The sequence below is a fragment of the Staurois parvus genome, unplaced genomic scaffold, assembly GCF_062004578.1.
Source record: "Staurois parvus isolate SC_StPar_1 unplaced genomic scaffold, SC_StPar_1.0 ptg000321l, whole genome shotgun sequence".
Lineage (NCBI taxonomy): Eukaryota > Metazoa > Chordata > Amphibia > Anura > Ranidae > Staurois > Staurois parvus.
In genome coordinates, this window is record NW_028318117.1 from 3,552,143 (window position 1) to 3,576,040 (window position 23,898).

Sequence of the window (23,898 nt, forward strand, 5' to 3'; positions counted from 1 at the left end):
TTAAATACCAGAACATGACTATAGAACTACAACCCCAATTCCACAAAAGTCAGGACATCGTGTAAAATCTATAAAAAAACAGAATGCAATTATTTGCAAATCTCATAAACCCATATAAAACAATGAAAATTTACCAGTTTAAGAAAAAAATACAGTAATTTTAAAATTGATGGCAGCAATTTCCCCCATTCGGACAGCCCCCGAGAGATGGAGCTCCTCCTACTGGGACAGGAAACACATTGCCTCCAGATCTTTAAAAGGCAGTCCTACAGGAACGTGGCCAGTCATTTGTTTCTTCCGGATGGAGAAGGCATGTTGCCTGTAGGAACTGTCAAGTTTCCAGTAGGGGTTCTATTTTTCAGGAATTGCCCTGGATTGGATCCTACCTTCAATTTTGCTTTTGCTAGGCCAGGCCTCCTTCCACAGTGGCAGGAGTGGGGGCTAGCTCAGAAGAAGCCAAGAGTCACGTGATCCCGGAGGATTTGGTGTCATCTATGCGTGTTGGGGGCTTCCAGGTTCCAGTCTCCAGGGCACGGGAGGAAGGGGGGGGCCAGGCCAGTTGCATATGCTGGCGCCTGTCCAATATAGGTGGTAAGGTCAGGCTCCAGAGAATGCAAGAACCATCATGGAGGATTCTTCCCAGCTCCAGGTAATGCAGGCACCAGCAGCTCACAGGTAAAATAGCTGGGCTATTTTCTTGAGGCTGTGTAGCCTTATTTTGATAGGGTCAGCAGAACGGGGTTCTGTAGGACATCATTATAGGAATTTTGCTGTATTTTTTCTGGCTAGTTATTGGCATCTAACCTGGGCCCTCCTTTCTGTGTTTTCACAGGCTGAGGAACCACCAAAGGAGGACAAACCTGCAAAGTAAAAAAATGTGCTAACTGTGGCACAAGATTATGGTCCAAATACAAATCTCTTTTCCCCAGGTGTATTGCTAACCTACTAAAGGTAGAAGCTGATTTTCCATATGCAAAATTCCTAAGTTCCTTCAAAAAAGAACTGTAATCCAATTTTCTGAGTTCTGATGTTAAGTTCTTCCACTTCAACTAGTCAGCCAGAGCTAGTGCCTTCTCCACCTCCATTTTTATGACAGCCCAGATTCCATCTAGAACCAGTGTCCAAAATTAGACACACCTCTATCAAAGGTCTCAAAACACACCGATTTGGCATTTGAGGACATAGGTCACCTCAATGACACAATGGATAGATGGAGAAATGTGATCTTGAAGAGATCTTAGGATGCATGCATGGCAAACCTAAAGCCAGCATTAGCTACTACGTGCGTAGCCAGAATTTTGAATATTATCTCAACTACAAGAACATATCAGGGCAGGAGCTACCAGAGAGGAATTAAAGTATTTTTCTACCCTCTTCAAGGATGTCGATTTAAATGCAGATGTTTCAGTGGAATTAGTTAAGCTCTTGGTTAAAGCTGCGGCACTATCCGTAGTTGCCAGAAGATCTATCTGTTAAAAGACATGGTCGAAAGACACTGCTTCAAAGTTACAACATTCCATTCTGTGATCTTCTGTTTGGGCTGGAATTAGATGCTGCTCTTGAAAGGACAGTGGATAGGAAAAAGTCTTTTCCCATTGAGAAGAAACCTTTTCAAAAGAAATTTTTTTCTGTCAATTTAAAGAACAAGCAAGAGTAGAAGATAAAAATAAGTATAAGTATAAGTGACACTGGATTGGAGAAAAGGGGAAGCTGAATGGAAACAAACATTCTGTTTAACCCATCCCCCCGCCCTCCCTGGAGCAACAAGATACAACAAAGGCTGATTCTGTGGGAGGATGGTTGTTGGGATTTCCGACATCAATGGTCAAAAATTACTTCCAACAAGTTCGTCTTAAAAATTATAGACAAGGGCCACGAGCTGGAATTCAACACAAGACCCCCTGCAAAATTCACCAGATTGCCAAAAGACCTGGCAAAGCCTCAGGCACTTCCTCTGTTGTTGGGAGAATTAGTAGATCAAAAGGTACTAATTCCTGTCCCAAAGATGGAACAAGGAAGAGGTTTTTAGTCATGTTTTTGATGTAAGGAAGCCGTCAGTAAGATATTGATTAATCAAAAATTTTTGTCCTTTAAACAGGGCAATAAAATACAAAGATTTCCACATGGAATCAATCTATTCAGTCAGAAATAGCTGCAAAAAGATAATGATATAGCCACAATGGACTTGAGGGATACATATCTGCATATTCCTATAGGAAAGCATTCACAAAGATACCTTTGTCTAGCAGCAGAGATAACTAGCAACATTTACCACTTCCAGAGTAGGGCCCTACCGTTTGGGCTAAGCTCAGCCCTGAGGATCTTTAACAAGGTCCTAGCAGAGGCCTTAGCACCATTAAGACTCCAATCCATAATGGTCATACCATACTTGGACGATCTTTTTCTGGCAGCCTCTCAGGAGAAATTTCAACAAGATCTCAAAAGCCCAGAGATGGTTGTCGAAACTAATTGGATTGTCAATTCAAACAAATCGATCTTAGTTCCATCCCAGGAGATTTGATTCCTAGGATATTCAATCCAACCAATGCATCAGATTTTTTTCCAGAGGAATAGAATGCTCATACCAACCACAAGAGGACCAGATTTTACCAGAGGCCACCTCAAAAATCTCTACTACAGAACTTCAGGAGGAAAGACCTGGAAGACAAGGTTTACCTACTAGTAAATCTGAGACAGTCCACAAGGTGGTGGCAGGACAAAAGTCACCTTTTACCAGGGCTCCAGTGGACTTTTCCCATCTACAGAATCCTAAAAACCAATGCCAGCTCATGTGGTTGTGGAGTGCACCTGGGGGACCAGTGGATGTCGGGGTGCTGGTCCCTACAGGAAAAAGTTTTCATCCAATTGGAAGGAGCTAATGGCAGTAGCCAGAGAGCTGTTGGCCTTCCAGGACCATCTCATAGGCCATCATGTTTAGGTACGATCCGACAACACAACTACAGTTACTCACAAGGGAGAAAGAGAAGCCAAGCTCTGATGGAAATAGCCCAGACAATTTTTCTTTGGGCAGAGAAGAATCATAGTTCTCTCTCAGCCATCCATTTAAGAGGGGATTAGAAAAACCTGGCTAATTTTCTGAGCAGACAAGTAGTGTCTCAGGAAGATTGGTGTCTTCACCCAGAAGTGTTTTGGGAGATAGTTTCTCTTTGGGTAATGCAAAGGTGGAGCCATTTGCAAACAGATAAAATGCAAAACTGGAGGCCTTTTCTTCTCTGGATCCAGGCTGGCAGCCATTAGCCATGGATACCCTTCTGAATATGTGGGCCTTCGACCTTCGTTACGCATTCCCCCCTCCTCATTTGATTCCGAGGGTCTTACCGAAGTACATGAAGGAAGACACTTCACTAATTCTGATTGCTCCCCATTGGCCCAAGAGGTCATGGTTTTCTCTCCTAGATTCCCTGGTGGATCATCCTTCCATCCTTCTTCCACTCAGGCAGGATCTTCTGTCCCAGGGATCAGTACTACATCTCACTTGACTGTGTTGAGTTTGGCTGCCTGGTTTCTTAAGAAGAAATTCTAAGATCTGTGGGTTTCACAACATATCAGGTTGAGGGAGAGACTCAGCAATGATTATGGAGTTTTTAAAGGATCAGGATGAAAAAGACTTAGTACCCTAAAAGTGCAAATAGCAGCCTTAAGTGTGTACCTTCAGAGAACGCTCCAAGAAGACCATCTGATAAACAGATTCAATAAGGCAGTGATAAGGGCAAACCAATTGCATATAATAGAATTCCAACATGGGATCTATCTGTGGTTTTGTGTGCAATTATCAAAGCACCATTTGAACCCCTTTCTAAGGCTTCTTTGAGACTGGTCACATGAATGACAATTTTTTTGATGGCTATTACTTCAGCCAGAGGAACCAGAAAGATTCAAGCTCTCTCAATTGGGGAACCCTGTTTACAGATCTTAAACGACACAGTTATTCTTCGCACAGATCGCACTGAGCAAACTGTTAGCGCTATATAAATCCTGTATAATAATAATAATCCAGTTTTTGTTCCTAAAGTATCATCTGCTTTCCATAAAAATCAGGATATAGTCCTACCTTCCTTCTGTAATTCTCCAACAAATGAGAAGAAACAGCTCCATCTACTGGATGTTAAGAAATGTCTACTCACCGTTTTGAAGATAACAAGGAGCTTTATGTCTTTTGTCCTTTTCTCAGAGAAACGGAAAGGTAAACAAGCCTCAAAAGGTACAATTGCCAGATGGCTCAACGAGGCTATCTTAAAAGGATATAGGGTGCTAGACCTTGATCCACCATCAGCCCTAAAGGCTCATTCCACAAGAGCACTTTCCAACTTGTGGGCAGAAGCAGCCGGAGCCACCCCGAAGCAGATTTGCAATGCCACCACGTGATTAGTTTTTTTCTACCTTTGTACATCATTATCGCCTTGATTCTTTAGCAAATCAAGACCAGACTTTTGGGAGGAAAGTCCTCCAGGCTGTTGTTCCCCCCTAATCATGGTGTGTTCTTGTTTATCCTCTCGGGGGCTGTCCTGGAAGACGACTGAGGGAAAACCAAAGTTAGACTTACCGGTCTCAGGAGTCTTTCAGGATAGCACGTTCCCACCTGATATAACTATAAATTTGTTTGGTTGTCTTGGTTGGTTGATAGGTAATGTTTTTCAGATAAATTTTTCGGTTCTTGGGTTGACTGGCCACGTTCCTGTTGGACCACCTTTTAAAGATCTGGAGGCAATATGATATGATTTTTGTCCCAGTAGGAGGAGCTTCATCACTCAAGGGCGGTCCTGGGAGACTCCTGGAAATGGAGTTACCTGTAAGTCTAACTCCGGTTTTTGAAATTGATGGTAGCAACACATCTAAAAAAAACAGGGCCACAAAAGTAAGTGGTACGAACAAGGAAGAGCTGGAAGAAGATCTTGCAACTACTTAGGTTAATTGGTAACAGGTCAGAAACATGATTGGGCATCTTAGAGAGTCAGAGTTTCACTAATCTGTGAAAAGCTGTGTCTAAAAATTGTCAAACAATTTCATAATGTTAGCCTTATTGTAGGTTTACCTGTAGGTACAAGATAAAAAGCGGAGTTTAGTACAGCTTTAAATGGTACATTTTTTCAGTTTGAACATTTGATATGATTTCTCTCTTCTATTGTGAATAAAATATGGGCTTATGAGAGTTGCAAGAAATGCATTCTGTTTTTATGTAGATTTTAAACAGCGTCCCAGCTTTTTTAGAATTGGGATTGTATATGTTATATAACAATGCATGTCATCTGCAGCTTCTATTATTTTCTTTCACATTGGCTGTTTGCCTAAGAATACAAACATTGAATGTAATATTGAAAGCAGTTGGGGTCATGCATTTACTTTACAAAGGGAAAACAAACCATGGAAAATTATGACCTTGGAGACAGCTGTGTTTTAAAAGACTGTTTTCATTTGTACGACAAGTTAAACTATGCACAGAAAAAAAACTGGTAGGTTAATGCTAAACTCCGGGCACAAGGCTTTTATTTAAATATGCAGTATTCCTGAATAGCCACAAAGGAAATAAATCCACATTGTGTACCAAATGCCTTTGTAAACCCATATATTACCTTGTAAAAGTGGTGGTGACATTATCACTGTGCTGTACATAGCCTGTGCAGAAGAGGGGTGAATACAAGGCCAGTCACCCTGTACAAGGAGAGGGAGCAACAGTTGTAGCAATCATGCAAACAGAGATGGACGCGGTCATCCATTTTGCTCCAAACCCCTCCATCTTGTATCTCTCTCTCCCAAATCAGATTCCTCCGATATCGCCCCTCCCTCTCTGTTGAGTGACATGTGGTCTGGATGATGACAGAGATCACAGGCAGCAAACTCATTGGGAGGGCGTCATGGCTATAAACCCCACTAGCTGGTGCCCCTATGTCTGCGAGATGAGACTCTTGCTGGAGAAGGGATCGTAAAACCATAAACCAAGCTCTCACTGAGCTTCAAAGACATTCCAGGTAGTCGTAAAAACACACTTACATTTAAAGACTCACTTTTCCATATAATTTTATATCTTCAAATAGGACATAATTACATAAACATGGAGCACATATTCGGACGGCACACTTTATTACAAGTCGCTTGATATATTACATCCCCTAGCTGGCATATACAGGAGAGCAGAAAATTATATCTCCTTAACCATCCAAGCAGGTATGTCATATTTCATATCTAACCGTTCAGCAGATGCGCCTGCATATTAATCTACTAGTGGCAAGGCTGCTAAATGCACCGAGAATAAGTTATGAACCATGACATCAAATGTGAGGGGTTTTGGTCACAGGTTGGAACTCCGCCTGCAACACCTGTCCATATGAGGTGATTGGTTCTCTGCTTCAGGGAGACACCTTGCGGAGCTCCTAGAAAAAGCTGAGCTAAGCTGAGTTGAAAAAAGTTGAAGATTCTCCCTTTTAACATCGGAACTAACTTTGGGAGATAAGGCATCCTTTTGGCTCTTAAACCTGATCTGCTTAAACCAGGACGCCTAAATTCCTTTCGGTTATCTCTTTGCTGTGTTATTGTTCTTTGTGTATATATATATATCTGTAAATATTTATATTGCACCCTTTTGACCTTTTAGTAATAAATCTTACTTTCTGAAAGTGTTGAACTGTTTCTAAAGCTCTTTAATGCAAAACTAAGAACCCCTGCCTCTGAAGAGCGCTACTGTGTGTGTGTGTTTTAAACTTCGGTATATCTCTGCCTGCGGTGACAGTGGTATACCGACGCTTATGCAAACATCATAGTGTTATTGCTGATATTACCGAGTTTCTTCTTTCTCTGTACAAAAAGGAGGTGGTGGCAGTGTGAAGGGTTAATTGCGTAATTAACCTGACCCAGTAACAATCGCTCCCAGGCTGCAGATACAGAGATTGTGGTCCATTAGCTGGAAAACCTTTGTGCAGAGTGCAGCTGGGCATGGCATTGTTACGCACGTGACAGCACGGTTTTAGATTGACTAGTCCTTCGGTCACGAGTTTAGTGAGAAGGGCTGAGGACTGACGCCGCGATTGTCACAGCAGTGACTGGTCTTATTACAGGAAGCTTCTGCACAGAGAAAGTTTCACGCTGGATTACTGCACAGATTTGGAACAAAAATACACAAAGCACAGCAAACCCCACTTAAAAGAGGAGCTTCTGCCTTTTATAAAAAATACTGTAGCTGCTGACTTTAAATAAACAAAACACATACCAGTTTTGCAATCCAGCACTGTTTTCACCTGAGCCAGTCTTTTGGTCCCAGGTGCCACCATCTTGCTTGTGAAAAGCCGGCTAAGACTTTCTCCTGTTGTTTTTACAGCTGGCTCCCCACTGCGCATGTGTGAGACAAGCTGAGCATTCAGACTAGTCCTGCAGCCTACTGGAACATGTGATGTGTCCCAGGAGGTTGAGGGTGGGGGTGGGGTATTTGAGAGCTGGAACCGGTTAGAAATAGGTATCCACTCCCAGAATAAAAAACCCTACAGTGGTAGAGGGGGTGGGGGAGGAGAAAAAGCAGAATTGTTTTAAAGGAAAGTTCTGCTTTAAGTAAGAATTCATGTGCTTTTATTCAACCCCTTGGCGCCGGTACCTCCCGGCCCTTTAAGGGTTTCAGAAGCCAGGAGGCGGGTGGAGTTTTAGGGTCATGTGACCGCCGTGATTCGCCGTCACATGATCGGGAAAAGTCCCGATCAAAAGAGGAGATCGGGACCTTTCCGTGAATACCAGACGTGTGCTGGGAGCGTGCTCTCAGCACGCGTTTTTTTAATTGCACGCAAATGTGCGACCGCTTGGCGTCAAGGCCCAGACACCGGGAGGCCACGCATTTGTGTGCAGCTGGCGCCAAGAGGTTAAACAATAGTTGCTTATCCTGGAGGTCCATTACTTACCTTAGAATACACACAACTATAAACAGTATAAATCTGAGCAGCGGGGAGATGCTGCTGGAGAGAGGAGCCTGAACATGGCAGTGAGGGAGAGCTCGATGTGAGAGCTCTCCATTAACCAGCTGCCTATGCCTCGGGTGACATGCCAAAAATATCCGAGAGATGCCTGCAGACAGTAAAGAGACCTACCTGTAAGAGGGGGCTGTCACGGATCCACGGTTGCCGCCACCAACAGGCGACAATCGCACGACCGCGACTAACACTAATATGTCATGCCCACAGCGTCAGACCCCAGACCTTCTCACCAAACTCGTGACCGAAGGACCGGCCGATCTAAAACCACGATGTGACGCGCGTAACAAAGCCCCACCCAGCTGCACCCTGCACAGCGATTGTCCAGCTAATGGGCTACAATCGGTGCCTGCAGCCTGAATGCGCTTGTTACTGGGTCGGGTTAATTACGCAACTAACCCTCTGTCTGCCACCACCGTCTCTTGTAATACCGAGAAGACGGAAACTCTTATCAAAATACACTATAGTGGTTGAAATATGGATCTATATAGCACGGCCCGCGGACCTGCTATATAGAGATATAACAAACAGTAGCGTCTCTTCAAAAGGCAGGAATTCGTGAATTGCAGGTAAGCGCTTAAAACAGTTTAACACTTTCAGAAAGAAAGATTTATTACTAAAAGAGTCAAAGAGGTGCAACAAAATATTTACAAAGAGATGTCACAAAAATATATATATATATGTATACAAAGACACAGCAAACAGAGAATAGCAAGGAAATTACAGGGTTAAGTTACCTGCCTTGCCTTGGTTTTTCAGACTCAAGCGGCAGAGCAGGGTGATTCGTGGTCTCCTTTTGTTACGATGTTCAGCTGAGGAAACCCTGTTAAAACTCTGACTCTCTCTAGGCTTGTCTGCCTGTCTCTCTTAAAAGTCCCTCTCAAAGAGGGGGGGGGGGGGCTCTGACTACACATTTTGGGAGTGGTCATTGGGAAACTCAGTTAAAACTAAGGCTTCATAATCCATGACATGAAACATACAGTTGACCTGAGGAATGTGCAATTACTCTGGTCAGTTTGATAATGTGTGGGCTTACATAGTTTTGGGTGACAAAAGTTACACTTCAGCAGACGGCCTGGCTCCAATCTCATGTCTTAACCTGGTTGTCCCACACCATCTGACAGGAGATAACGTTTGCCTCTCAGGACTGGAAAGGGGGGATGTGAGGAATGATTCAAGGAATACCTCAAATAACAGAAAGGAAAAGAAGAACTCCGCTTCCAGCTCTGATGAGCTAGTTTGTTACAGGGGGGTCTGGAGAACGCTGCAGAGTGCGGAGGTCGTGAGACGAGCCGATGGGAGAGGAGGACGCAGCTTCGGGCAAACACCACAGTGGGACGGATGTGAATCCCGTCTGGCATGGCGGGCAGCCTGGAGCTGAGAGGACGTGGAGACGGAGAAGCCGGCCGGCGTTTCCCAGGTAAAGGAAAATGCCGGCTCTCCCTTCGAGTGAACGGGGCTTGTGCTAGTTCCCCCAGCCACACAGTACCAGGGAAAGAAAGGACCCAGCGGGGGGAATCTCCCCCTAAAAGAAAATCGGCATACTAAGTAAAGGGGTTGTTGGGTATCACAGACCCCGAAGGAAGAGCTTGAAGCCGGCCTGCATAAAAGAGAAGACAACAGGAGGGTGAGTGAGAGCGGCAAGGCTTACTGCATTATTGTACTATATGGAAAGAGCTGAACTGTAATGTGAAATTAAAGGGGGAAATCACCCAGGGGGTCCAAAAGAAAAGAAGAACAGAAGTAATATAGCACAAGCCTTTGGAGATATAGAAACTGGCAGAGGGGGACTTAAAAAGTGACAAATGGGACAATAAAAAAAAAGAGGAAATTCCCCCTTACCCTCCCCCAGAACTTGGATAAGGGAATTAAATTGTTTAACGGCATGAAAAATAAAGTGGCCAAAGGAAGTCGGCCCAAGGGTTTCATAACAAGTACAATTAAAAAAATATATACCCCCACAGGGGAATCTGACCCCAGAGAGACAAGGAATAAGTGAAAGGAGTGAGCTGGAAATCAGTTTGGAAGACAGCCCGAGACTATCCCTGGTAATGGCTAATAGTGGTCAACAAGTAAAAGAAAGAGTGGTGGTGGAAGAACAAGATAATGACCTATAGATTCCAAATAAAAAAAGAAATAGCAGAAATGTTTAAAGGTCTTGAAAAATCAATAAAACAAGAGATGGTGATAATATAGAAAGATTTGGGGCAAATGCTAACAAGAGTGGAAGAGACGGAGGGAAAAGTGAATAAAAATGCCCAAAATATTTTGAAGTTAGAAAAATGGACGATAGAAATGAGAAAAGAACAAAGAAAGTTGCTATATAAAATAGAGGACCAAGAAAACCGGGATAATCTCAGGATAAGAGGAGTACCAGAGATTTCACATGGAGAAGACCTAATGGGTATAATATGTAAAATGTTGAACACTATAATGGATAGATCTGCATCAGAAACTCTTAAATTGTATGGAGTATATAGAATAGGAAGGCCCTAAGAGGAAAGGAGTAAAGAAAAATCGAGAGATGTAATTGTACAATTCCATAATTATGGGGATAAGGAAGAGATATGGATGAAGATCAAAAGGAAGAACATTTATTAAATACAGAGAAATAAACATCCAGATTTTTGCTGATGTAGCAGCAGAGACATTGATTAGAAGGAGATCTTTGAAACCATTGTTGGAACAGATGAGGAAACAAAATGTGCAATACAGATGGGGCTTCCCGGAGTGTTTAATCGGATGGAAAAATTGGTGTACAGCAAGATTGAGATTTCCTGAAGATATGAGAGACTTTTGTGAGAGACTTGGTTTGCAGAGAATGGAGATACCTGGGTGGGAGGAAGAGAAAGGAGAGATAGGGACTGTTGGGAAAGAGGATTGGTAGGCAGTTAGAAGAAGGAATAGAGAGTGGGGGGGGGGGGATGGGAGGGGGAGGAGGAGAGAAGGGAATACATTTTTTTTTCTCTTCCTCCTCTCCTTCCCTCCCCTTTTTCGCTTTCCCTACAGCCCTTCCACCCGGATAGGTCGTTGGAGATTTTCTACTGGACATAGAGAATGGCAGGGCATGGAGAGGGATAGGTGGCTGGTGAATCGTACATGCTCGGAGCACCACCTTAAAGTTGAATCTAAAGTGGGATTAGGACCACAAATGATTTGTAGGCAAAAGGGTAGCCTAAGGGATGGGGAAGGTGAAGGGAGGGAAGGTGAAGGGGGGGAGGGAAATGGGAAGGGAGGGATGGGAAGGGGATTGAAGAGTAGGGGGGGAGGAGGAAAGAATAAGAGTGATACTCAGCATAAAGAGAGGAGACATAAGATGTAGGGAGAATCCTAGGGAAAGAAAGAATGAAAAAATAAATAGTAATGGAGGAGGTTAACTTTATGACTTATAATGTTAAAGGGTTAAATAGCCCGGAGAAAAGATTCAAGATACTTCGGGAAATAAAAAAAAGATATATTGAGGTAGTGTTTATCCAGGAAACCCATCTAATACAAGAAACAAATGTGAAATTATATTCTAAGCACTACCCAATAGGTTGATATGGGGAAGGGAACATAAAAAGATAAACACGTGGAGGTTAAATGAGACACTTCTTCAGGATCAGGAGAAGGAACAGACAATTAAAAGAGAAACAGAACAATATTTTGAAAGAAATGAGAGTGAAGGTGTGTCTGTAGCGACTGTGTGGGAAGCCCATAAGGCCTATATTAGAGGAATCTTAATAGCAATCGGGCGAAAAAGAAAAAGGAATGGAAAGAGAGAATTAACACGCTTCTTAGAGAATTATTTGAATTAGAACAGGTACAAGAAAATAACAAAACAGATTAAGCAGAATGTATTGGAAAAACGAGAACTAAATAATTTAATGGATGCGGAAAAAAGAAGAGTGTTTAATAAGATGATTAGTGAAATATATTGGTGGGGAGATAGACCAGGAAAATTTTAAATGAGAGCTCAAAGAAAAAAAGAAAGGTAAGAACTATATAGAGAAAGTAAGAGATAATAAAGGAGAACTAAAATATTCTACCAAAAATATTGCAAAAGCGTTTAAAGATTATTATAGTAAATTATAGAATATCAATTTCCAATGGTCCCATAAGAGAAGAGGAAGAAAGTTGGAAAAAAAAGACAGACATACTTAAAAGAGGCGGGGTTATCAAAATTGAGAGAAGATCAGTTAATATCCCTTGAGAGATGAATATCAGAAGAAGAAATTCAAAATGCATTGAAGAGTACTATGGCAGGGAAAAGTCCGGGTCCGGATGGGTATACTGTGAGATATTATAAGAAATTTAAAGATCAATTGATACCTAAATTGAGTGTATATATGAATGCATTGGGAGGGGAGATGGAAATAAGAGCGGAGTCTGTGCAGGTTCATATTACAATAATACCAAAGGAAGGGAAAGATAGTACACAGTGTTCTAGCTATAGACCGATATCCTTACTAAATATAGACACTAAACTATAAGCAAACGTTTTAGCAAATAGGCTAAAGGATTTAATGCCGGAGTGGATTCATATGGATCAAGTGGGGATTGTCCCTGGGAGAGAGGATAGAGATAATGGACTAAGATGATTATTGCTTATACAAAAGAGTAAAAGAGAAAGTTCCCTGTATTGTTCTTGTCGGTAGATGCTGAGAAGGCATTTAACAGATTAGATTGGGAATATATGTTGGATACACTGAAAGTTTTGGGGATAGGCCCTAGAATGAGAATATGGATAGAGAAATTGTATAGTCAACCATCTGCTGCAATAAAGGTTAATGGGGAAATATCAGAGAACGGGTGGGGAGGGAAGGGAAGGTATTGATTGGGATTAGGCGGTGGAAGGGGAAATTTTGTATTTTTGTACTTTGGGTGAAAATAGTTGAAGAAGTGATATTGAATCTTATTTTTTGGATGGAATAGATGAAATGTAGAACTCAATAAAATATTAATAACAAAAAAAAAAAACAGTATAAATCTAATAGAAGGCTATAACTTACTGCTGGCAACAAAAATGTCATTTTGCAAGTCAGGAAATGCTGATCTATTTGTCTGTAAAGGTAAATGCACACCACTGATCTCCGTGCCATCTGTATTATTTAAAAAAAAAGCTCTAAAAGGCTTATTAAACCAATGTACAGAGAAAAGATCAACTTTTAGGCTGCTGTAAACTTTACATCCACACTCCTCTACTGACTTTGACAGTGACTATGTGTGGGCCTTAAAGTGAAAATTAAGTCCTGCTAGATCACTTCAGGCTGGGCCCTTCTGCAGGTATATCTATGTAAAGCATTCAAATTAAGTGCCTATACTGTTTAAAAGCCAGTAATATGATGCCTCACCCTTCTCTTCACATGCTCAGTTGCTCTCTAATTTTTATTTGTAGAGCCCAATCTACTGACAGCCTAAAGATTTACTGCTGCTCGGGGGCTCTGGGCTTCAGCAAAATGGCAGCATCCATCAAGAAGAAACAGGAACAATGCTGGAGGCAATTTACAGTGCACACACATTTTGATAGCATAATTATTAATGTGGAATGGATGTTCCTTGCTAAAGAACATTATGGTTAAAGTTCCGCTTGATCTAATCATCATTATGCAGGCCTTTGCAAAATGTAGACAATGTGTAGGCCAAACGTTGCCAACTGAAGTGTCCAGAGACCTACAGACACCTGAGGTCACCAGGAAAAGTCAGCAGAAGAAAGCAGGCAGTATAAGGGCATTTTCTAAAAACATATATGGGCTCTATTTTTTATATCTAACTGCCTACATGCCAGTATTTAGTTACAATTCAAAATGCGATACATGGGACTTTGTAATTCACCAAAAGATAATCTCAGTAAATTTTTCCATAAAAAAATAATGATTATTCATGACTTTAAAGTAAAACAAAGCATAAAAACATTTGGTACACCATCATTCATTCAATATCACGATGTGATCCAAACATTATCCTACAGGTAAGTTTGTCTTACGCTATCCCTGTGATTACATGCATTTGTACCAACAATGGTTTAACAGTAATTAAGCAAGAATTCTACATGTTTTGTTGAATCTCTCAACCTCGCCAGGAGAAAGGATTGGTGACCAATGGTATTATTTTTGCATATCTCAACATCAGTCTTTTATTTTTGCCTAACAAATTTTTTTTTTCTAAATAGGACTCAAGACTCAAGTGTCAACATGTTCATCTATTCCAGGCCTATAAATGGCATCCAACTTGTTTCTCTTGGATTTCCCTGTAGAATGAATAAGAATATTGTTTTTGCAGTGTGGTTATCATTTCTTATTGCATTACTGAACTCGCCTAAAATCAGAGCAGAAGGGTACAGATTTATAACATTTGTGGGATGGTGCAGGTACACTCTAATGAAATCATGGATATCTATGATAAAGTGTTTATCCAATGTTCTCTCAGCATCTCACCTTTACAGAATCATAATTTTTTAGTTATTTAGGCTGTGTAAATGTATCCTCAGTAAATCTCCAAAAAATTTACTCTACATTTGAAATTACTAGCAAAGTGCTTGTGGAAGCTGGAAAGTGAAATCTCTTGAGGGTGGATTTCCTTTAGTAAGGCAAAGTGCAAACTATGAGACCCTCATCATTAAATGTCCTATGTCAGCCTAAATTCTGAAGACTGAAAGTATTCCAATGACACAATGAATTATATCATGTTTTGGCCCAAACTGCAGTGAAGCACAACAATATTTTATGATGCTTAAAGTGACACTAAGGCTTCATTTTTTTAGAATTTAAAAATAATCAAATTTTTTAAAAAATACGAACATAGATGGCAAGAACTGATAGTTGACATTTTGAAGGTGTCATCTGAGTGCCAGGATCTGATTGCAATCCTCTTCCAGCTTCGATTGACAGTGACATATGCACCATACATAAAGGAGTAAAGGAAAGTGCCAGAAGTAACAAGCAGCTCTGACTTATACAATACTCAAATCAGAAGCATCACTTGTATCTCAGGCCATCTATCACCACTCTAAAGCTGGCCATACACAGATCTCTCTTGTTCAATCAATATTCTGATAAAAGAAATCCAATAGATTCTTTCATCCACAATAACAGCAAGGATGGACGAATCTTACAATGTGGCTATTGTATTCTGAATTGAATTTTGCTCAGTATATGGTCAGATTTATTAGTCTTTGTGTGTCATTATCTGTAAACTTTCATTTGTATTTTCAGTTCACATGGATACAGAGTTATGCTCCTCCTCTCTCTAATCAGTAAGTTAAAGTGATAACGCTGGAAGAACAGAAAAAGAAAATTGTGTAAACATAGATTGCCCTTCATATGTGGTTAGCACAATTCTATACAGTCCTAAGCCCTTCGCTCTTTATTTCACATGCTCGATTTTATATATCCACTTCATGACCGCCTGAAATGTATAAATGGTTCAGCGTCCCATGCAGGCCAAGCGGCGTACTGCCCGCCTGACAATCAACAACGGGCTCTATACAAAGGGGACGATGTCTCTGTTTCTTATTACTGCAAAGAGATTGGTTAGTAAAAGCAGCACACATTACACATAGTTAGGCACACATTTAACCCCTTGATCACCCTAGATGTTAACTCCTTCCCTGCCAGTGTCATTAGTACAGTGACAGTGTATAGTATTATTGCTGATCACTGTATTAAAGTGGTTCTAAAGGCTCAAGGTTTTTTTACCTTCCTACATTCTATGCATGAAGGTAAAAAACCTTCTGTGTGCAACGGCCCCCCCAGCCACCCCCAATCCTTACCTGAGCCCCCTCCGATCCAGCGATGTTCTCAACAGCCTCTGCTGTCTGGGGACTCTTCCTCCTCATTGGCTGAGACAGCAAGGGGAGCCCATTGGCTCTCCCTGCTATCAATCACAGCCAGTGAGCCAATGAAGAGAGAGTGGGGGTGGGGCCAAGCCGTGGCTCTACGTGTCTTATGGACGCACAGAGCAGCAGCTTTGGGACGAGTCCACAGAGTTGCCCACAGAGCGAGCAGCTTTCCCTGAGGGCACTGTTCGAGGAAGATGAGTCAGGAGCGCCAGAGGGGATCTGAAAATAAGAGGATGGGGGCCTCTTAGTGCAAAATCACTGTGCACAGCAGGTAAGTATACGACATGTAAAGACATGTTTGATTTTGTTAGAAAAAAAAAAAAGAAAAACAAGTTTTAGTGTCACTGGTGCTGTCAGTGGCAGTTAGTCACTCCCCCCCCCCCAACATCAGTTAGTGTCAGATTGCCTGCTGACTATTACAGTTCCATTATAAGTCACTGATTACCGCCATTACTAATATAAAAAAATGAAACAATACCAATATATATATATATATATATATATATATATACACACCATAGTTTGTAGATGCTACAACTTCCACGCAAACCAATCAATATACACTTATTTGGATATTTTTTTCTTAACCAAAGACATGTAACAGAATACATTTTGACCAAAATTTATGATGAAATGAGGATTTTAAAATAAAAAAATATTGTTTGTTTTTTCAAAATTTTCGATTTTTTTTAATTTATATTTAAAAAAATAAATAACCCAGTGGTGATCAAAATACCACCAAAAGAAAGCTCTATTTGTGTAAAAAGTTATATAAGCTTTGTTTGGGTACAGTCTTGCATGACCGTGCAATTAACAGTTAAATTAGCACAGTGCTAAATAGCAAAAAATGGCCTGGTCACCAAGAGGGTAAAACCTTCCAGCGTTTCAGTGGATATACAAAAAACTGTGTGCATAATTAATTATTATACAGGATTTATATAGCGCCAACAGTTTGCACAATTATGCCTATCCTACTGCTAATAACAAGTAAACCACCAAAGCTAGCCAGCACTAGTAAAGTGTTTCACACTAATATAACAATATACTACATACAACATAATACTATAATGATGAATGTCTTTTGGTATAAACTGTCCCAAAACCAAAGAAATGAAATTTCAATCCTCAATTATTTGTAGTGAATCCACACTTGAAATCTTCACCAAATACATCTATGTACCTATGCTGCTCACCTCAACTGCAATTCCGCTACATGATTGATAAGACCCATCTCATATATCAAGAGTAACTCAAAATGGAGAAATACATCATAGTGCTCACTGGGAACTTAAATAAACACTCACACACTTGCAAAAATCACTTACTTTAACAAAGGATAGTGCTCCTTTAAATACCAATCGTTTAACTGGCCAAACAGGTGTGCTCTTCAAAGTGCTCCTTTCACAACCACGGTGTAAAACCTTCACCATAAAGTGTATGCAATCTGATCACCTTGCTGCCAGGGCCCCTTAGATACAGGAGGTCTAGCCAAGCATAATCAATGAACCCAGAAACTGTTTTCTCCACTGGGTTAGTGCATCTACCAAGAGAAAAAAAGGGGAGAACTCAGGGGTTGATTTACTAAAACTGGAGAGTGCAAAATCTGGTGCAGCTGTGCATGGTAGTTAATCAGTTTCTAAGTTCAACAAAACATTGACCAAAAAGGAAAAAAATGAAAGCCGACAGAAGTTGGCTTCTATGGTGTAGAGCTGCACCAGATTTTGCACTCTCCAGTTTTAGCAAAAACAAACCCATAGTGTTCACTGCTGAATATCTATACCAAAAGAGATTCATTATTATAATAGGTTTGTGTATTTTGCATAACTAAGGTGTTTAGTAGCATTTTGTTCTAATTTATTAGTGCAACATTCTCTAATTTACCTTTTTCTCCATATGTGTGTGTAGACTAACCATTCCAGCAAAAGTGACAGAGATGAGGGTTAGGACACGCTATGAAACTGGCAGGGGTTCTACCAATTTATCTTTTAAAGCTCAACTCCAGCTTGATACAGTTCTTTAACTATCAATAGTAAATTGTTTAAATAACTTACTGCAATACTTAGCTATCTCTTCTGCTGTCTCACTGATCTGAAATTCAGTGTCAGTCCTCTTCCAGGTTGAATGATACCCAGTGTCATTTTACCCACCCGCTGTGAGCCCAGGGCACCAGAGGAAGATGACCCATGATGTCACACGACTAGGTAGATCAAAGACCCCAGGAAAAATCAGATTTACAACATTTTTTAAAAATGAATAACTATAAGGGAACCATCACCTTGTAAAACAACACTTTCAGTTTAAAATAGAAAGAAAAGTATAAACAGTATAGGGTATTGACATTTTTTCACTATTTCATGGGTGTAAATTTTAATACACGACATGTTGGGTATCTATTTACTTGGTGCAACTTCATCTTTTATATTTTTCCAAAAAAGTGGGTAAATTATTGTGTTTGTGTGCCCTAAAATTAACTTTAGTGTATCTTTTACTGAAATTTTGCATTTCAGAAACTGTTGTGCTATGATCACGTGTCGTTAAAAATTGGAACTACCGCAAATTTATTTTCTAGGGTGTCTACTTTCGGAAAACATATAATTTTGGGGGGGGTTTAAGTAACCTTCACGACTAAAAAAAAAATGGCTCTGGGACTCAAGTGTTTAAGTGGATGTAGAAAACTGATGTAAAATCTGATGTAAACTGATGAAAAACTCATGTAAAACTAAAGAAAAACTGATGACAAAGTATATGTTTTTTTTCTTTAAATGAACTGATGAAACAAATGATCCGCAAGTGTGAAAGTGGCCTAAGAAGAACTATTTGCAGGGATGTACAAATTGTATCGCTCGAAGCCCAGGGCATGCAGTTCCAGCTTCAGGGCAGGTGTCTTAGGCTTCATGTAAACGAGCACCTCCTAAACTCAACTCTACATAAGCCTGTGTCCATGTACACAGAGGCATTTAGCAGAATTTAGGCGCTGCCATGTTTAGGTGAGGTTAAACTTCCCTCTTCTGAATGCGGAAGAATCGCATTCAGGATAGGACCATTTTGACCGCCGACTGCGGGAAAACGCAAAACCCAGCAAAAGCGGTACTGCGGTTTTGTGGCGATTTGCGTTTTCCCACGGCCAGGGTAGGCTCGTGTACATGAAGCCTTATTCTTACATTTAGCACTGCTGGGGGCAAGCAGCAGGGTTTACTTTATGCAGTGCGATGTTCATGTGTAATTGTCAAAGTTAGTGGTTCAGTGGTTCGGATGTGATTCAAACCTGCCTTCCAGCCACTTCTATGCAAAAGCAGCTATGAATCGTATTCTATGGGTACAATTTTCTCTCAGAATGCCACCATACTCTATGCTGTGCGAGTGAGTTTGGAATGCATTGCTCCAAACTCGCACAGGACCCTTTTTTTTAACTGGATCAAAATCGCACCACGTAGATGTAAAAGTCTTTCATAGAAGACAATGTAATTTCAGATACCATGTAAACTGATGCCTTTCGGATTGCATCTGAGCATCAGTGTGAACCAGGACTAAGGCTCCATTCACACCTGGGCATTTTGGGATTGTGGCGATTCTGCCCATGATATCAAAACACACTACAATTGTAAAATGCAGGTTAAGGTGTGACAAGAGCAAGGGTGGACGCCGTTCATACCAGTCCCCAGGAGTCGGACAAGTGTTCTAGCTGGCCCCAGCCGTCAATCCGGCCATGCCCAGGTGCATCTGATATGTCTCTGGTATCATTTGGAACGCTGCTCCCCTCTCTTCCTCTGCCAGCGGGGTGATTGCATATTTTGTCCAGCTTTGAGCAGCACCATACGCTAGCTACAAACAGGTTTTCAGGTTCAGGTGCCATTATTTTCAATGGCAACTAAAAAGCAGTGAAGGTTTGCCACAATTGTCACACGGCAAATCGCATAAAGCTTGTTACCCAAAAAGGAGCAGGGCTTCTTGTGGGCGACAAGCTTCACGAGATGCGATTTGCCGAAAAGTAAATTGCTCAACAATACTGCACTGGCATTGAAGATAATAGCACCTGAACCTGCGTTTTGTGATTGTAGTGTATTGTACGAGTGTATCCTCCAGACACAGTGGAACACCGATCGTCAGACAGGACCTCTGTACGAGGTCCCGATCACATGCAGAGTAGTAAGCAGGATGTCACTTGTGACATCATTGCATAATAGGTGTGAAATCTGTGAATGATCACAGAAGTCACATATTACAAGGCTATTCACAACAGCCTTGTACCATGTGACAAGCTGTGACCAATCACAGCTCACTCAGTAGTTCTCAATGGCTGCAAGAATGCAGCTAGAGAGAAACAGAAATTATTGCTTTTACATCCTTTATGGGTGTAAAAGCAATCAGTGTAAAAAAAAAAAAAACTTCATCACCCCCCACAAGTAGTACAGTTTCACCATGGTGACACTGTACTGCTAGGGTGACAGTATGTAAAAAAAATAAATAAAAAATAATATAAAAAAAACAATGTAAAAAAAAAAAAGTTTAAAAATTATAATTTTTGGTTATAAACTAATTTGTTTTTTTTTTTACTAAAAATAACGGAATAAATTTTGGCCAAGATTTATGATGAAATACTATTTATTTGCAAAATTTTATAAGAAAAACACTTTTCCAAATTTTTGGACTTTTTCATTTACATAGCAAAAAAAAATAAAAATCCCAGTGGTGAATAAATACCACCAAAATAAAGCTTTATCTGTCTCAAAAAAATGCTAAGTAATTCATATGGGTACAGTGTTGCATGACCACGCAATTGTCATTCAAAGTGTGATAGCACTGAAAGCTGAAAATTGGCCTGGACAGGAAGGGGGTAAAAGTGTCCAGACTGGAAGTGGTTAATACCGACCAGCCATATAGCCCCCCTCTGTTGTTGGAGAAGCTGGCCCTGCATTGCCCTGCCAAAATTTTATTCATGGGAGATATCAATGCCACCCTCTCACAATCCTTGGATAGGCCAGTTCCCCCAGTATCTTTTAATTCAGATCTAGTCACCTGGGCGCAGGTTGCCAACCTCTCTTGAGGTGTGGCGCTGGCTTAACTCTCAGGATAGGGCTTACTCCTGTTTTTCCTCAACTTACAAGACTGCCTCACGTATTAATCTAGCATTTGCTAACCCTGTTCTTCTTGGTGATATACAGGAGGCTAGTTACCTTCCAGTGGGTCTATCAGATCACAGTCCCCTTAGATTGCTGCTGTGCGTACAATGGCCGTGTAGTGGTTCCCCCTGGAGGCTTTATCCCATATGGATTCATCATACAGTCTCTAAGGAAGGTATCCCACCAGGTCTGCGAGACTACTGGGAACATAATGCTGGGTCAGCTTCTCCTGCCATGGTTTGGGATGCCTTTAAGGTTCATAGTAGAGGGCTATATATTTCTATCACCTCCGCTATCAAGTCAGAACACTCTGCCCTCACATCTGAGTTGCAGTCCAAAGTGTCAGTGGCGACAGCCCAATATTCCTCCGCTCCTACTGTAGATAATTATGACTTCCTCTCCTCGGCTCGCCGAGATTTACATATATCTGAAAATTACTAGGTTGGATGTACATGCTCGTAGGCAAGATGTTTTTGAATTTGGGGACAAAATGGTAGGTTGTTGGCAATGATGTCTCACCATTATCCCTGAAATCTGTGCTGAGGATGCGGTGGTGGTGTCCTCCCAAGAAGCTACTTTGAACGAGTTTAAAAATGACTACACCTTCTTTTATACTTGATCTTTACCGTCAAATCTTAACCCTTCGGGCTTGGCTGCTGTTAGACCCTTTGGCCCTTGGATGGCTGATTCAGAGAGTACACTGTTAGTCTTGGACATTACCCCTGAGGAGGTCTCCACAGCTGTGGGTTCCACCCCAAATGGCAAGGGCCTGGGGTACGATGGCCTCCCCATGGACCTCTACAAACCCCATGCTGAGCTTCTAGCCCCTATATTGTCATCCTTGTATAAGGAATGTCTGCACACAGGCTCCTTACCTCCCTCTATGCAAAAGGCGCACATAGTATTGCTTCATAAACCGGGCAAGGATCCCAAACTTTGTGCTTCATACAGGCCTATAGCTCTTAACAGTGACCTCAAAATCCTTACCAAGCTTTTATCCACTAGGCTGAGTTGATAAAGTCAGTTATAAACTCAGACCAGACAGGTTTCATGCAAGGCAGATCCATGGATGTTAACATCCACTATTTGTTCTTTAATATATATACAACTCATCTAAATGAGGGCACTAGGACTATAGCTACATTGAATATGGAGAAGGCCTTCAATACGGTGGAATGGGCTAACCTATGGGAGGTGTTGCTTCGAATGGATTTTCTTTTAAAGTTTATAGAATGGTTACAGACCCTATACTCGAACCCCCTGGCTAAGACCCGGGTGGGTGACCTTCTCTCTACCTCCTTCCATTTGCAATGAGGCACCAGACAAGGATGCCCCCTCTCCCTGACCCTCTTTGCTGTGGCAATGGAGCCTATAGTGGAGGCCCTTCGAGTCTCTCTAGATATAATTGGCCTCCGAGTGGGATGGTTGGAAGAGAGGGTAGCCTTATATGCCGACAACCTGTTATTGTTTCTAAATTATGCTGGGCCTTCCCTTCAGAGGGCTCTTCATCTTATGTACTCATTGTCTAGATTTACGGGAGTGAGGGTCAACTGGCATAAGTCACTGTTATTCCTGGTGGATGATGGAGTATTGGCCTCCTCCTCCCCTACTTCTCCCTTACAGTGGGTGAATAAACTCATTTATTTAGGTATTATGGTCTCCATGAAGAATTCTGATTTTATAGAATTGAATCTCCACCCAATATTGTCCAAGGTCAGGTCCAAACTGAATGTGTTAAGTAACTTGCCCCTTCCTCTGATTGGCCGTATTAATCTTTTAAAGATGAAAATACTTCCCAAATTTACATATATTTTCTGGAATTCTCAGTGGCTCCCTAAGTCATTCTTTTTGAAGTTAAACCAATTGTTCCTTTAATTTCTTTGGGGAACTAAGCCTCCCAGATAGAAACTCACTACTCTCACCAGACCTACGGACAGAGGGGATTTGACAATGCTGGATTGTTTCAAGTACTTCCGTGCTGCTCAACTTGTTACTGTGCACTGGTGGTTACAGCCAGACCTAACCAACACCTCTATTGTCCTGGAAGCGGCAATTTTGTAATCTTTGGAAGCCATCCAATCTCTAGTGCTTAGGAGATTAAAATCACCCCATCGATGTGTACCACTCTTAGGGCCTGGGGGGCTGGGCTTAGACTGGAATCTCTCCCCTCTAACACCTTGTCCCTGCATACTCCACTTTGGCTGAATCTCTCTCTTCCCCACTTTGAAACAATCCCGAACCCCCAGACCTGGGCTAAATACAAAATAAAAACACTAGAGCACATCACTGGTCATAGTGGATTGTTGCCCTTTTCATTTCTCGAAGCTAAATTCAATCTGCCCCGCATTATTATTATAGATATCTCCAGGTTTCCCATGCCTTCAGAAGCCAGTTCTCCTATCCTTCGTGTATCAAATTTGAAAAAAACCCACTTCGGAACTTTTCCGATACCTTCTTGTGGCGGCCAGCCCCGAACTGACAACCCTACATCAGAAATGGAGGATGAATATCCCTAGTCTGGATGATGGCTTTCTCCCTTCTCTCCGCCAGAGATAAATTAATTCAATTTAAAATTCTACACAGGTCCTGCTTTACTCCACATCAGCTGCACAGAATGAACCCTTCCTTCTCTCCAGCATGTTGGCGTTGTTCACATCAGGATGGGGAATTCTTTTATATATTTTGGTCCTGTCCTGCTATTGTGTCGTATTGGCAGGAAGTGTTACAAATAATTGGAGATATAGTGCAAATTACAGTCCCCCTTGACCCGTAGTATTGTTTGTTAGGGCTGGTGGAATCCCTGGCTCCTGCTGTGGCCAAACGTACTCTTCTCAATACTTTGTTATTGTATATCCTCAAAACAATAACTGTGTGCTGGAAGCAGCCATCTCCTCCTGCCGCAACCTACTGGAAGCATTTAACTCTAATTTGTCACTTTATCAAACTACTTATGCTAACAGAGGATGCCCCCGTAAATTTCACAAACTTTGGT

The 23,898-nt window shown here is 41.4% G+C and overlaps 1 protein-coding gene across 2 annotated transcripts in view; it reads right to left on the bottom strand.

The window, feature by feature from the left end:
• The window catches only part of IFT20 (intraflagellar transport 20), a 54,911-nt gene that overhangs the window by 29,539 nt on the left and 1,474 nt on the right, over window positions 1-23,898 (bottom strand). The gene's annotated exons all lie outside the window — the stretch shown is intronic.